This window comes from Hibiscus syriacus, unplaced genomic scaffold (genome assembly GCF_006381635.1).
Source record: "Hibiscus syriacus cultivar Baekdansim isolate YM2019G1 unplaced genomic scaffold, ASM638163v2 tig00000132_pilon, whole genome shotgun sequence".
NCBI classification, from domain to species: Eukaryota; Viridiplantae; Streptophyta; class Magnoliopsida; order Malvales; family Malvaceae; genus Hibiscus; species Hibiscus syriacus.
The window spans coordinates 627,779-640,545 of NW_024061764.1; positions in this window are offsets into that span (position 1 = coordinate 627,779).

Sequence of the window (12,767 nt, forward strand, 5' to 3'; positions counted from 1 at the left end):
AAATGAAAGTTCCGTAAATTACATAACCAATGTAAAAACAGTGCAAAAATGGCTCTAACATGATTCTGGGCTAAGATATAAAACGCTTAAAATTAAGAGAAAATATTAAAATAACAACAAAGCTCGAAATGCCTGATTTTGGGGACCGCAATGGAATGCGCGCATAATACTGGGTCAGAAATAGAAACTAGGAAAGTATCGGCTGAAACGACGGCGTTTTAGCTAATTCTAAAATAAAATCTAACCTAAAGACATAACCCTAATATCTAAACCCAACGAATTCCTCGTCGTTATCTCTATCACTCTCAACTCTCTAACTCTCTTTCTTCCTCACTCACGACCGCCTTCACAACCCAAGGAAGCTCCAACGCCACCAAGCCGACGCAACCCAAGTCTTCCCTACCATAACGATCATAGGTAAAAAAAACTAGACCAACTGATCCCATCTCTCGACCCTCTCTGCTCGCTCGACTCCGATGAGAACACCATCTAAACCCGACGAGGGTTTGGCCACACACAACTCCAGCCGAGAGCCAAAATCCTTAGACTTACCTTCGATCCATGAACGCCGCCGAGCCTCTCAACCACTAAACCAAAGCCCCAACGCCTAGGCTCTAACCGAACCCTCGAGATCCCTCAAAACCAAACCTACGTCCACTGTAGGTTTCCTTCTCCCTAAGTTCCGACAAGGAAATGACTAGAACCCCTAGATCCGAGGACAATCTCGACCGAGACCTACTTAAAACCCATCAAATCCCCAAAATCCAAGGTTTAAAACCAACATGCATGACTGGAAAATAACAAAAAAAATGAAGGACTTACCTTCTCACGGGTCATGGGTTCCTAAAAAAGACGACCAAGGCTTATGGATTCAAGAGGTAAGTCTTTTTTTTCGTGGTTTTTTAGAATGGTGGTTTCTATTTTTTTTACTGTTTTTGGTTTCGCTGTGGTTTATTGTTTTTCTTCCTCTGGTTGTTTTCGATGGCTGTTAATTTCTATTTTCTCTTCTTCTCTACTGCTGATGGGTTGAGGATCGGTCCCCTACTCTTTTTTGTGTTCGTTTCTGGTTTCTCCCCTGATTCCCCTCTCCCCCTGCTGATGATAGATGTTAACCTAGGGATGGCAAACGGGTACAATTTCGTGGATTCCGCATCGCACCCGCTCCAATTGGGGCAGGGATGGGTATAATTTTAGTGGCTAGTGGGCGGGTGTGGATTTAGAAAGTAGTACCCGTCGCGGGTAGTGGGCGGGTAATGGGTTTGAGACCTTACCCACCCCGCATCCGCCCTCCCCACATCCGCCCGCCCAGCTAAATATCTATTAAATTTTGGACCATTATGAATTTAGGTGTAATTTTAGAGACTAGTTTATAAATCCTAATATTGTATAAGATATAACTTGTAATTTAACCAAATATTAGGGATAATTTTATGCATAAACTTTTTTCTTTCAAACCTCTCGTTACTGCGCCGATCTTTCAAACCTCTGTCTCCACTCTCCAGCTTATTCAGGTACGTTTCTTCCCTTTTTACTTGAAATTTAATTTTTGTAAGAGTCATTTCCGTAGTCATTTCGTTTTAAGCTCCTCTGCATTTCGTTTTAAGAGTTTAATTTTTATTTACTCGTACTGATTTTTAATTATTCCTGAAATTTGAGAATGTTGTGCCAAAGAACAAAAATATTATGTGTTTGTCATTTATGTTTCTAGGCTTTAATTATGTCTTTTATTATGGTGTTTTATGAGAATGATGATTGTAATACTAGAGTATTAGATGTCACAAGTATTGCCTGAAATTTTAGAATGTTGTGCCAAAGAACAAAAACATTATGTGTTTGTCATTTATGTTTCTAGACTTAATTATGTCTTTTATTATGGTGTTTTATGTACTTTAAGATCTATATTAACACTTAAATCAGATAATCCTTGGTTTATTTTATTATGATTCTTAATGGACGTGTTTATTTTATGTTTGTTGCTTATGTATAACTTAAGTTTGTTGTCGGGCGGGTCTAGCCGGGTACGTCTCTAGTGGGTAGTGGGTGTGGGGATGGATTTGAGAATGTACCCGTGTGGGCGGGTGTGAATTTAAAATTTTTTACCCATCATGGGTGGTGGGCGGGTGGTGGATTGAAAAATATTAGGTGGGTATGGAGATGGGGAAGGGGGTATCCGCACCCGACCCGCCCGTTTGCCATCCCTATGTTAACCTCTTTTTTTCTGTTTTCAGTCATTCACCCCCTCTTTTCTGCGTGTCCCACGTTTCTGGTAGTTAATTGATAATAGAAACTGATACTTTACGGTTTTCTTGACTGCTCAACATATCTCTCTCTATTGCTAACGGTTCCCCTCACGTTTTGGTGCTGCCTTGGTTATTATATTTATTTGCAGGGGTTCCTTTCATTTTCAGTTGGCAAACCGTTCATGCAGAGGCTGGGAAACATTGTTGCTGGAAGCTGAGCTCGGTTCTTAGTTGTTGGGCTGCCAGTTTGGCTTTGATCTCCCACCAATTGAGCACTTTGAGTTGGACTGGACAAATCGAGCATCTACAGCTGCCCCTCTTTGCTTATTGTCGTGTAACGAGAATAGAGCAAAGATCAATAGATGATTGAGTTTGTCAAGTCATTAGAACTTCAAAAGATTAATCCGCTTCTCTGCTATTTCAGGATAAGCGAGACTTGAAAAGATCTTCAAATGGCGGGTCTGCTCCCTATTCTTTCAGGGAGTATAAGACTCAAACAATCTTCGGCAAACGTGTCTGCTCCCTATTCAGTCAGGGAGTATAAGACTCAAACAATCTTCAACAAACGTGTCTGCTCCCTATTCGTTCAGGGAGTATAAGACTCGAATAATCTTCAACAAACGGGTCCGCTCCCTATTCCTTCAGAGAGTATAAGACTCGATCTTCAATAAACGTGTCCGCTCCCTATTCCTTCAGAGAGTATAGGACTCAAACAATCTTCAACGAACTTGTCCGCTCCCTATTCCTTCAGAGAGTATAGGACTCAATCTTCAACGAACTTGTCCGCTCCCTATTTCTTCAGAGAGTATAGGACTCAATCTTCAACGAACTTGTCCGCTCCCTATTCCTTCAGAGAGTATAGGACTCAATCTTCAACGAACTTGTCCGCTCCCTATTCCTTCAGAGAGTATAGGACTCAATCTTCAACAAACGAGTTTGCTTCACTACTCTTTCGTGAAGGCTTATAGATTTAATTGCTTCACTGCTCTTACGTGAAGGCTTATAGATTTAATTGCTTCACTGCTCTTTCGTGAAGGCTTAAAATTTACTTATTTTGAAGGTCAAACCTGAAAATCAAACATTATCAATCATGAACATATGCTTGGAAATATTATATTCAAAAATTTAGAATTTGAGAAAATTTCTAAAAATTCATCTCTATTATGAAACTTGTCTGAAAGCCATTGGATATTTGATTCTGCTTTGACTCAATTTTCGTATGAACATTATTCTTGTCAAAATCTCACGACCAGTTATCTTCATCTCGATGCTTCAATATCTTCAATCTTCAACTATCATTGGGAAACCTGTAAATGCTTAAGTCATCATGCAATTATGAGTGTCATGATCCTATTCATGCCTAAATGTATGCAAATATGCAATTTGATGCATTTTCTTCTTCGAAGGAACTCTATCTCCTTTTGATCTTGATGGAACTCGGCTTCATCTTGGGCACAGAACGTTTGACCAGTTCACCCCAGTTGACAATCTCAATTCCATATCTCTCGGCTTAACATGACCTTGACTCATTTCTTTCTTGAAACCCGCCAATATCCATGACCAACTTCTCGACAAACAACAATCTCTTAGGTTCATCTTTTAATGGCTGAAATTTTCTACGAACTCCAAAGTTTTAGCTTCCCGTAGCCACACAAGCTTACATGTTTAAACCATTGTCAACTTCAGAATACCTGCATTTTCCAAAACCTTTTGCACAATAATACAAAATGATCTCATGTACTTCAAGTTAAGCTATATGTTTTAACTTTTCAAAATAAGATGCTTACAAAAGGGAAACGAACAAGAAAATACATCTCTTTATTTATATAAATACAGAGAACTTTTGGCAACTAAATGGCAAACTTTTAACTGGAAAAAGCAAAAGAACAAAAGAGTATGCGTCTTCAAATATCAATAATGCAAATGCTTTTGAACTGGCACGCCGTTAGAAAGTCTTGAGTGTAGCTTCTGTCAAAAGGATCTCCAAAATTATGATGCTTAAGAGTATGAAGCTACTTCTAAACTCCCAAATCTCTATCATTGGATGCCCTAAACCAGTATTGAATCTCATGTGCATTCAATTTATCTTGGTTATTTCAATTGAGACTCATTAATCTTTAGTCTCATCCCTGATCACCAACTATCATTGTTACTATCCATATCAGGAGCTCTTTCCACTTCCAAAATTGATTCAGAACCTCCACCATGCGCGAATTATGAATTTCAAATTCAACTCAAGTCGCCCTTTGTGGGTTTTAAACTTGAGACCTCCTTTGGTTCCAAGACTCCCTTTTCGGGTTTTCATCTTGAACTCTCCTTTTATTTCTCTTTTTTTCATTTTTCTCTTTTTTCATTTTCCATTTTTTCTTATTTTTTTTCTTTTCGTTTTTTCCATCATTTTCCTTTTTTCTCATTTTTTTCTTCTTCTCATTTTCATTTTTTTCTTTTTTCTCTTTTATTTCTTCTTCAAGCGAAATATCTCTTAACAGCGTCGGAATTCACTGGATATGGTAATTCTGATCCGTCCATTTCAGTTAGGGCTAGAGCTCCTCCAGAAAAAGCTTTCTTGACAACATAAGGTCCTTCCCAATTGGGCATCCATTTTCCTCGGAAATCCTTCTGAACAGGTAAAATCCTTTTAAGCACCAAATCTCCCTCATGGAATTCTCGAAGGCAAACTTTCTTACCATGTGCCCGTATCATACGTTTTTGGTACATCTGACCATGACAAATAGCTTTCAATCTCTTTTCTTCAATCAGATTCAATTGGTCATATCTAGCCTGTACCCATTCTGCCTCATTGAGCTTTACCTCTGACAAAATTCGAAGTGAGGGAATTTCTACCTCAATAGGTAAGACAGCTTCCATCTCATATACCAGAGAAAATGAAGTTGCCCCAATTGACGTTCGTACAGAAGTTCGATAGGCAAACAGAGCAAATGGCAACTTCTCATGCCAATCTTTATAGGTCTCAATCATCTTCTCTATGAGCCTTTTGATGTTCTTATTAGCCGCCTCTACTGCCCCATTCATCTTTGGGCGATAAGTGGTGGAATTATGATGCTTTATTTTGAACTGTTTACAGACCGAGTCCATCATCTTATTGTTTAAATTCAACACATTATCGGAGATAATCCTCTCTGGTAAACCATATCTACAAATGATTTCCTTCTTTAAGATTTTGCATATTGTAGATTGGGTAACATTTGCGTAAGAAACTGCTTCTACCCACTTGGTGAAATAATCTATGGCTACCAGAATGAAGCGATGACCATTTGAAGCTTTGGGCAAAATTTGTCCAATAACATCCATGCCCCACATTGAGAATGGCCATGGCGCTGTCATTACGTGCAACGGATGAGGAGGAGTATGTATCCTATCTCCATAAATCTGACATTTGTGACATTTTCGGGCATAATTGATGCAGTCTGTTTCCATAGTTGACCAATAATACCCAAATCTCATAATCTGCCTAGCCATAGCATGGGTACCACATATTCCCTCATGCACTTATTCAAGAATCAATTTGGCTTCTTTCGCGTCCACACATCTTAACAAGACCTGATCCAGACTTTTCTTGTATAGAGTCTCACCATCAAGCACATACCCTGATGTCATTCTTCTAATGGTTCTCTTATCATTCTCAGTAGCTTGTTCTGGATAACTCTGATAACTTATATATTACAAGATATCATAATACCAGGGATTTACATCTTCTTCCTCTTCAATATTAAAACAATGGGCTGGATACTCATAAGCCTTTATTTCAATGGGCATCATATTTGAATACTCGCTCATCTTAAACGCTGCTGCCAGTGTGGCTAAGGCATATGCCATTTGATTCTCTTCTCTGGGGAGGTAATTGAAAGTTACTTCTTTAAATTCTTCAACAAGTTCCATAACCAACTTACGGTATTCTACAAGCTTGGGATCTTTTATCTCCCATTCTCCTCTGAGCTGGTATATTACCAAAGTTGAATCCCCATACACCTTGAGCATTTTTACTTTGCGTTCAACAGCAGCTCTAAGACCCAGAACACAAGCTTCATACTCGGCCATATTGTTAGTACAATCAAAATTAAGCCGACTGGTGAAAGGATAATGCTCTCCCTCTGGTGAGACCAAAATTGCCCTGATTCCATGTCCCATGGCATTTGAAGCACCATCGAAGTTCAACTTCCAATATTTACTAGTGGATGCAACTGCTTCTTCTACCGAAAGAGCCATTAAATCTTCATCTGGGAAATCAAAGCTCAATGACTCATATTCTTCTGAAGCCCTGCTTGCAATGAATTCCGCTATAGCACTTCCTTTAATTGCCGTCTGGTTTACATACTGGATGTCAAATTCGGACAATAAGATCTGCCAACGAGCTAATCTTCCAGATAATGCAGGCACACCCATTAGATATTTCAAGGGATCAAGCTTGGATATAAGCCAAGTAGTATGATACAACATATATTGTCTAAGCCTTCGGGTAGCCCATACTAAAGCGCAACACAACTTTTCAATGGGTGAGTATCTTGTCTCACATTCAGTGAACTTCTTACTGAGATAATAGATAGCCCTTTCTTTCTTCTCAGTTTGGTCACGTTGCCCCAGCACACACCCCATTGAATTTTCATAAACCGACAAATACAGAATCAATGGTTTGCCTGAGATAGGTGGCGCCAAGATTGGAGTGCTCGACAAATATCTTTTCACTGCTTCAAAAGCTTTTTGACAATCCTCACTCCATTCCCCTGAGTTATTCTTACGAAGAAGGCGGAATATGGGATCACACTTTTCAGTCAACTGCGAAATAAACCGAGCTATGTAATTCAATCTCCCCAAAAATCCTCTAACTTCTTTTTGTGTTCGTGGGAGTGGAAAGTCTTGAATAGCTTTTAATTTATCTGGGTCTATTTCAATTCCTTTTTGGCTTACTACGAATCCCAATAACTTCCCAGATATCACCCCAAAAGTACACTTATTTGGGTTGAGTTTTAGCTGGCATCTTCTTAGTCTTTTAAAAAGCTTTCTCAAATTCCCAATATGTTCTTCCTTTGTCTTAGCTTTGACAATCATATCATTGACATAAACTTTTATCTCTTTATGCATCATGTCGTGAAATAACGTCACCATGGCCCTTTGATATGTTGCCCCGGCGTTCTTCAATCCAAACGGCATTACTTTATAACAAAACGTTCCCCACATGGTAACGAACATCATTTTTTCCATATCTTCAGGGTTCATCTTAATTTGATTGTAGCCAGAGAAACCATCCATAAAAGAGAACAAAGAATTTCCAACAGTATTATCCACTAGTGTGTCTATATGTGGCAAAGGAAAATTATCTTTTGGACTAGCTCGGTTGAGATCCCTGTAGTCGACACACATTCGAACTTTTCCATCCTTCTTCGGTACTGGGACAATATTTGCCACCCACTCAGGATATTTAGCCACTTTAAGAAACCCGGCATCAAATTGTTTTTTCACTTCCTCTTTAATCTTGAGCAGCATCTCGGGTCTCATTCTTCTCAGTTTTTGTTGTACCGATTTACATTCAGACTTTATTGGCAGTTTGTGAATAACCAGTTCTGGATCTAAACCCGGCATATCTTCATATGACCATGCAAATACATCTTTGTATTCTTGAAGCAATTCTATCAGATCATGTCGACCTCCAACTGATAGAGTGGTACCAATCTTTACTTCTCTCTTATCCTCATCTGTCCCCAAATTCAAAATCTCAGTAGACTCTTTATGAGGCAGAATCTGCTTATCTTCATTCTCTACCATTTTCAGCAATTCAGAAGGTAGTTCACATCCCTCATCATCATCACAATCCTCGATTTCTCCTTGACATATAGGCTTCTCGAAATCAATCTCCGGTTCAGAGTCATTGGCATTCATATTATTGATATCTGAGCTCCTGAAAAATAATGAAAGAGATGATATATATACATATATACATATGGGAGGATCTTTTCCCATATAAATAAATAGAAATAAATAAATACATACATATATACAACAAAGAATGAATGAATGAAATGCATGAGAGAATGTTTGCCATTTGGAACTAACATAATGCATTTTTTATTGAAAGCAAGAAAAAACAAACAACTTAACCCTTTACATAAAATCACCTATTGCCCCAGGGTATGAACAACAGGGAGAAAGTTCCAGTGCATTACTCTGTAAAAGATTTGTAAACTACAGGCAGTTCTTCCGCAGTCCAATTGTCCAACACGAAGCCCGGCGGTGCAGGATAAATGCCCATAACTCTCATTTCCTCAAATTCATCATCAGTTATAACGTTAATGCCTAAATCTCCCAAGGCATCCTCAACCATCGCCTCAGTGTTCCTTGAATTCCCTTGAAACATATGTCCCCCAGATATGAAAAAGCTGCTCAACGGCGGGAAGATCATAGGTTCCCAGCTAAGGTCTTCACCAGCCAATCTGGCCTTTCTTATTTCCTGACCCTTCTTAATTCCCCTCAGCTTATCCCTCGGAGTTGGCTGATACCTCAAACCAAATCGATCTCTTTTAGTAACAGGGCATATTGGATTCACCGGTCCTTGTAACTATCGACCTAACCCCTTTCCAACTTTCGCTCATCTTCCAAGAGTCAATTTGAGTCCCATCTTGGTACAGTCTGACAATCGAGGCTTTGGTATCTTCCTGCCTTCGGCCACAAACGTAGCATTGACAAACTCCAACGATCTGAAAGAACACTCGACGGCTTGCTCATCAACTTTAATATACGGAGCAGTAGTAGAAACAGAAGCAATAATGTCCTCTTCAGCATGAATACATACCAACCTTCCATCAATCACAAATTTCAGTCTCTGGTGCAATGTGGACGGAACTGCACCGGCCTGATGAATCCAAGGCCTTCCCAACAAATAATTGTACGTAGGCATAATGTCCATTATGAGAAATTCCACTTCATAAGTTGCTGGACCAATATTCAGAGGAACATCAATCTTGCCCAACACTTCTCTTTTAGTCCCATCGAAAGCTCGAACCACACTTTGACAGGTTCTCATAAGTGTACTATCTAATGGAAGCTTCTTTAGAGTCACTAAGGGCATCACATTCAAAGCTGAACCATTATCAACCAAGACCCGGGACAACACATGCCCTTTACATTTAACTGTAATGTGCAAAGCCTTCTGACTACCCATCATCCCAGAAGGGATTTCATCCTAAGAAAAAGATAAAATATTATCAGCTTGTATATTGGAAACTAACTGGTCCAACTTTTCAATGGGCAACTCTTTCGGAACAAAAATCTGGTTCAAAACCTTTAACAGAGCATTCCTATGGGCCTCTGAACTCAAAAGTAATGATAAAACAGAAATACGGGCATGCAACTTGTGTAACTGTTCCACAACATTGTATTCACTATGCTTCAGAAATTTCAAAAATTCTACCGCTTCACTCTCGGTTACCGGTTCATTGATAACATGCTTATCTTCTTCTATCTGCACATCAACCTTTTCCCCTTATCAACTGCAACCTTCTTCTCAGACTCTTTAGGTGGATTAAGAGAATAACACCTACCGCTTCTAGTAAAGTGTCACACCTCATCTACTTCCTCATTCTCTTTTGTTACATCTCCCATCTGGCAATCATATCTCCAAGGCACTTGTTTATTATCCCGATATGGGAATGGAGATGGAGGTGTAATAACTACTTTCGGGACTACCTTCTCAGCAACTCGATTCTTGGGAGTAATAATTAAAGGACAACTGGTATTGTATACCCCTTTAGACGATCCTTCTGAAGTGTAAACTTCCGCTTCCTCTTCTTCAGTAATCTCTCTAAAGAACTCAATTTCTTTACTGTCCATCATGTCTTGTACCAAAGATAGGAAGTCAGGACATTGCTGAATATTGTGTCCTTCACTGTTATGATACTGGCATGCCTCTCCATTGTTAAATTGTTCACCCATCAAACTGGGCTTCAACAATCCTACCTTAACCATCTGGCACCACACCCAACTCATGGGTGATACTACATCACTAACCTTCCTTACAATTCTCTTTCTTTTCTCTTCAGTAATCGCGTTAACTCCTGCCCCTGCATGGCTTGGCAACGAATTCTGAGCTATATTCGGCTGCTCACTGTCACCAAAGTTGATAACATTCCTCGTTCTCAAAGCTTGGACAACCTTTTTAAATGCAGTACAATTCTCAATGGAATGCCCGGGGTTCCCTGCATGGTACTCACACTGAGCACTAGCATCATACCATTTGGGAAAAGGAGGTTGTATTGGTGTCACGTGATATGGCGAAACCACATGTCGATCATACAAAATCTGAAACAATTCCTTATAAGTCATCGGAATTGGGTCAAATTGAGGCCTCTCTCTCGTTTGGTCCCTTGCTCCTTGTCTATTGTCATTTTGTGTTGATGACCCTACTCCTTGAGGACGGGAAACAGTGATGTTATTAGAATCGTACTGCCTCACATTACTGACTTCGCTTTCCTTTTTCCTCGTTGGTGGCCTCTTACTAGACTCTCCTCCTTCAAGCTTTCCACTCTTAATCGCCATTTCAATCATTTCTCCTGCTGTAACCACATCAGCAAAACTTCGATAAGGATTACCGATAAGATGCGAGAAAAAAGAGCCTTTAAGGTGTTGACAAAAAGCATATTTGTTTCCTCCTCTTCCAATGGCGGGTGGACTTGTACTGCTACATCTCTCCATCTTTGAGCATATTGTCTAAAACTCTCGTTAGACTTCTTTTCCATTCCTTGCAACATCATCCTGTTGGGCCTAACATCTTTCACATGTTTGTATTGCTCAAGAAAGGACTTAGCCAAGTCTTTCCACGATTTAATATTAGCTCTACTCAGCTGGTTATACCATCGGATTGCCGAGCCAGTTAAGCTTTCCAGAAAGCAGTGTATCAACAATTGATCGTCCCCTATGTATCCGGTCATCTTCCTACAAAACATTGTGATATGCGCAGAGGGACACCTAGTACCATCAAACTTCTCAAAGTCAGGAACTTTAAACTTTGGAGGCAAGACCAGATCAGGAACTAGACTTAACTCTTTTGCGTCAAATCCATAGACATTGGTATCTTCCTTCATGGCTCTGACCTCTCTTTCTAACTGCTTCCATTTCTCTTCCAACATATTGTTTTGGTCCTTGTTGGTTTCTTCATCAAGGTCCGGAATTTGATGATATTGATGTTCTTCCTGATATGAACTAGATCCAGGCTGTACGTTAACAGAAGCACCGACTAGATTAATGTGCACCTTCCCGACATGAACATGGGTCACTTGAACATTCTGAGATTGTTCTGGGGTTAACCCTGGATGATGAAGTGGGTCCTCAGTTACACCTTCTGGCATAGGGCTTTTCCCATGTTCTGGATTTCTTCCTTCCAACATACTCGCAAACTTGGCAAACATCTCCTTTTGGGCATTCATCATATCTTCTTGCATTTTCTTGATATTATCTTGTAACTCCAACTGAGCCTTCTCAATTTGGGCAAGTTTGTCCTCAATAACTTTCTTCCTGGTTCTGTAGGTATGCTTGGGATTTTCCAGTATTACTCTGTCAGAGAGTCATTTTGTTATCGCTAATATTTATTAATGAATATGAGATATATGATTATGAATGAATAAAATGCAATGCAAAAATTTAAATGTATTAAAAATGCATATGCAAAATGCAGGGTGTTGATCCTGGAACGACTCCTTAGAACGACGTTCAATTACAAAGTTGAAACATATCACAAATAAATCTGCACCATCTCTCCTATTTGTTGTACATGTGCTAGCAACTCCACGATCTTCTGGTTTTCTTCAGCCTCGAGATCCAGTTCTTCAGTCACATCAGCAGCTTCCTCAGATAGAATGACCAAATATTGAGCTATTTCCCGCGCGTGTTCTAGGTACAAGCAATAAAGTCCTCTCTTTTCTTAACTCTCGCCTGAGCTCGCTCCCATCGAAAACGCCACTGTATATCCCCCTCATAGGGAACTATCGATAGCTCACTTGCTTGCCTCTGAAAATCTTGAACCATGGCTTCAAGCTCACTCACTTGTTTTTTTAGACTTTCAACCTCCCCCTGGCTCGAGCTACCTTCCTTGTTTCGGTATCGTCGTAATGCAGTCTCTAAACTTGAAATTTTCCCCTTCAATTTCTCATTTCGGGCTTAACTCTCTTGTAACCGCTGCTCTAAAGAATCCTTTTCTTTCGATAAAATCTTCACTTGGTGCCTGCTTTGTTTGAGCTCTTCTTGACTTTCTCCGGCTACTCTTTTGAGGCTCGCCACCTCTTGCCTCAATTCGACAGACTTACTTAAGCTAGAACCTGCCTGAGATTTTACCATTCGCTGATAAGTTGACCGAAGATCGTCAAAGTCTAGCCGAAGTTGCTTCTCCACTTTTTCAATTCGATCTGCTCTACTCTTCTGAATGTCAATCTCCAATCCCTTTTGATACACTTCATCTTCCAGTTTCTGTAAATTCATTCTCCATTGTCTCCGTTCTGCTTTGAAATCGCGCTTGGCTAACTC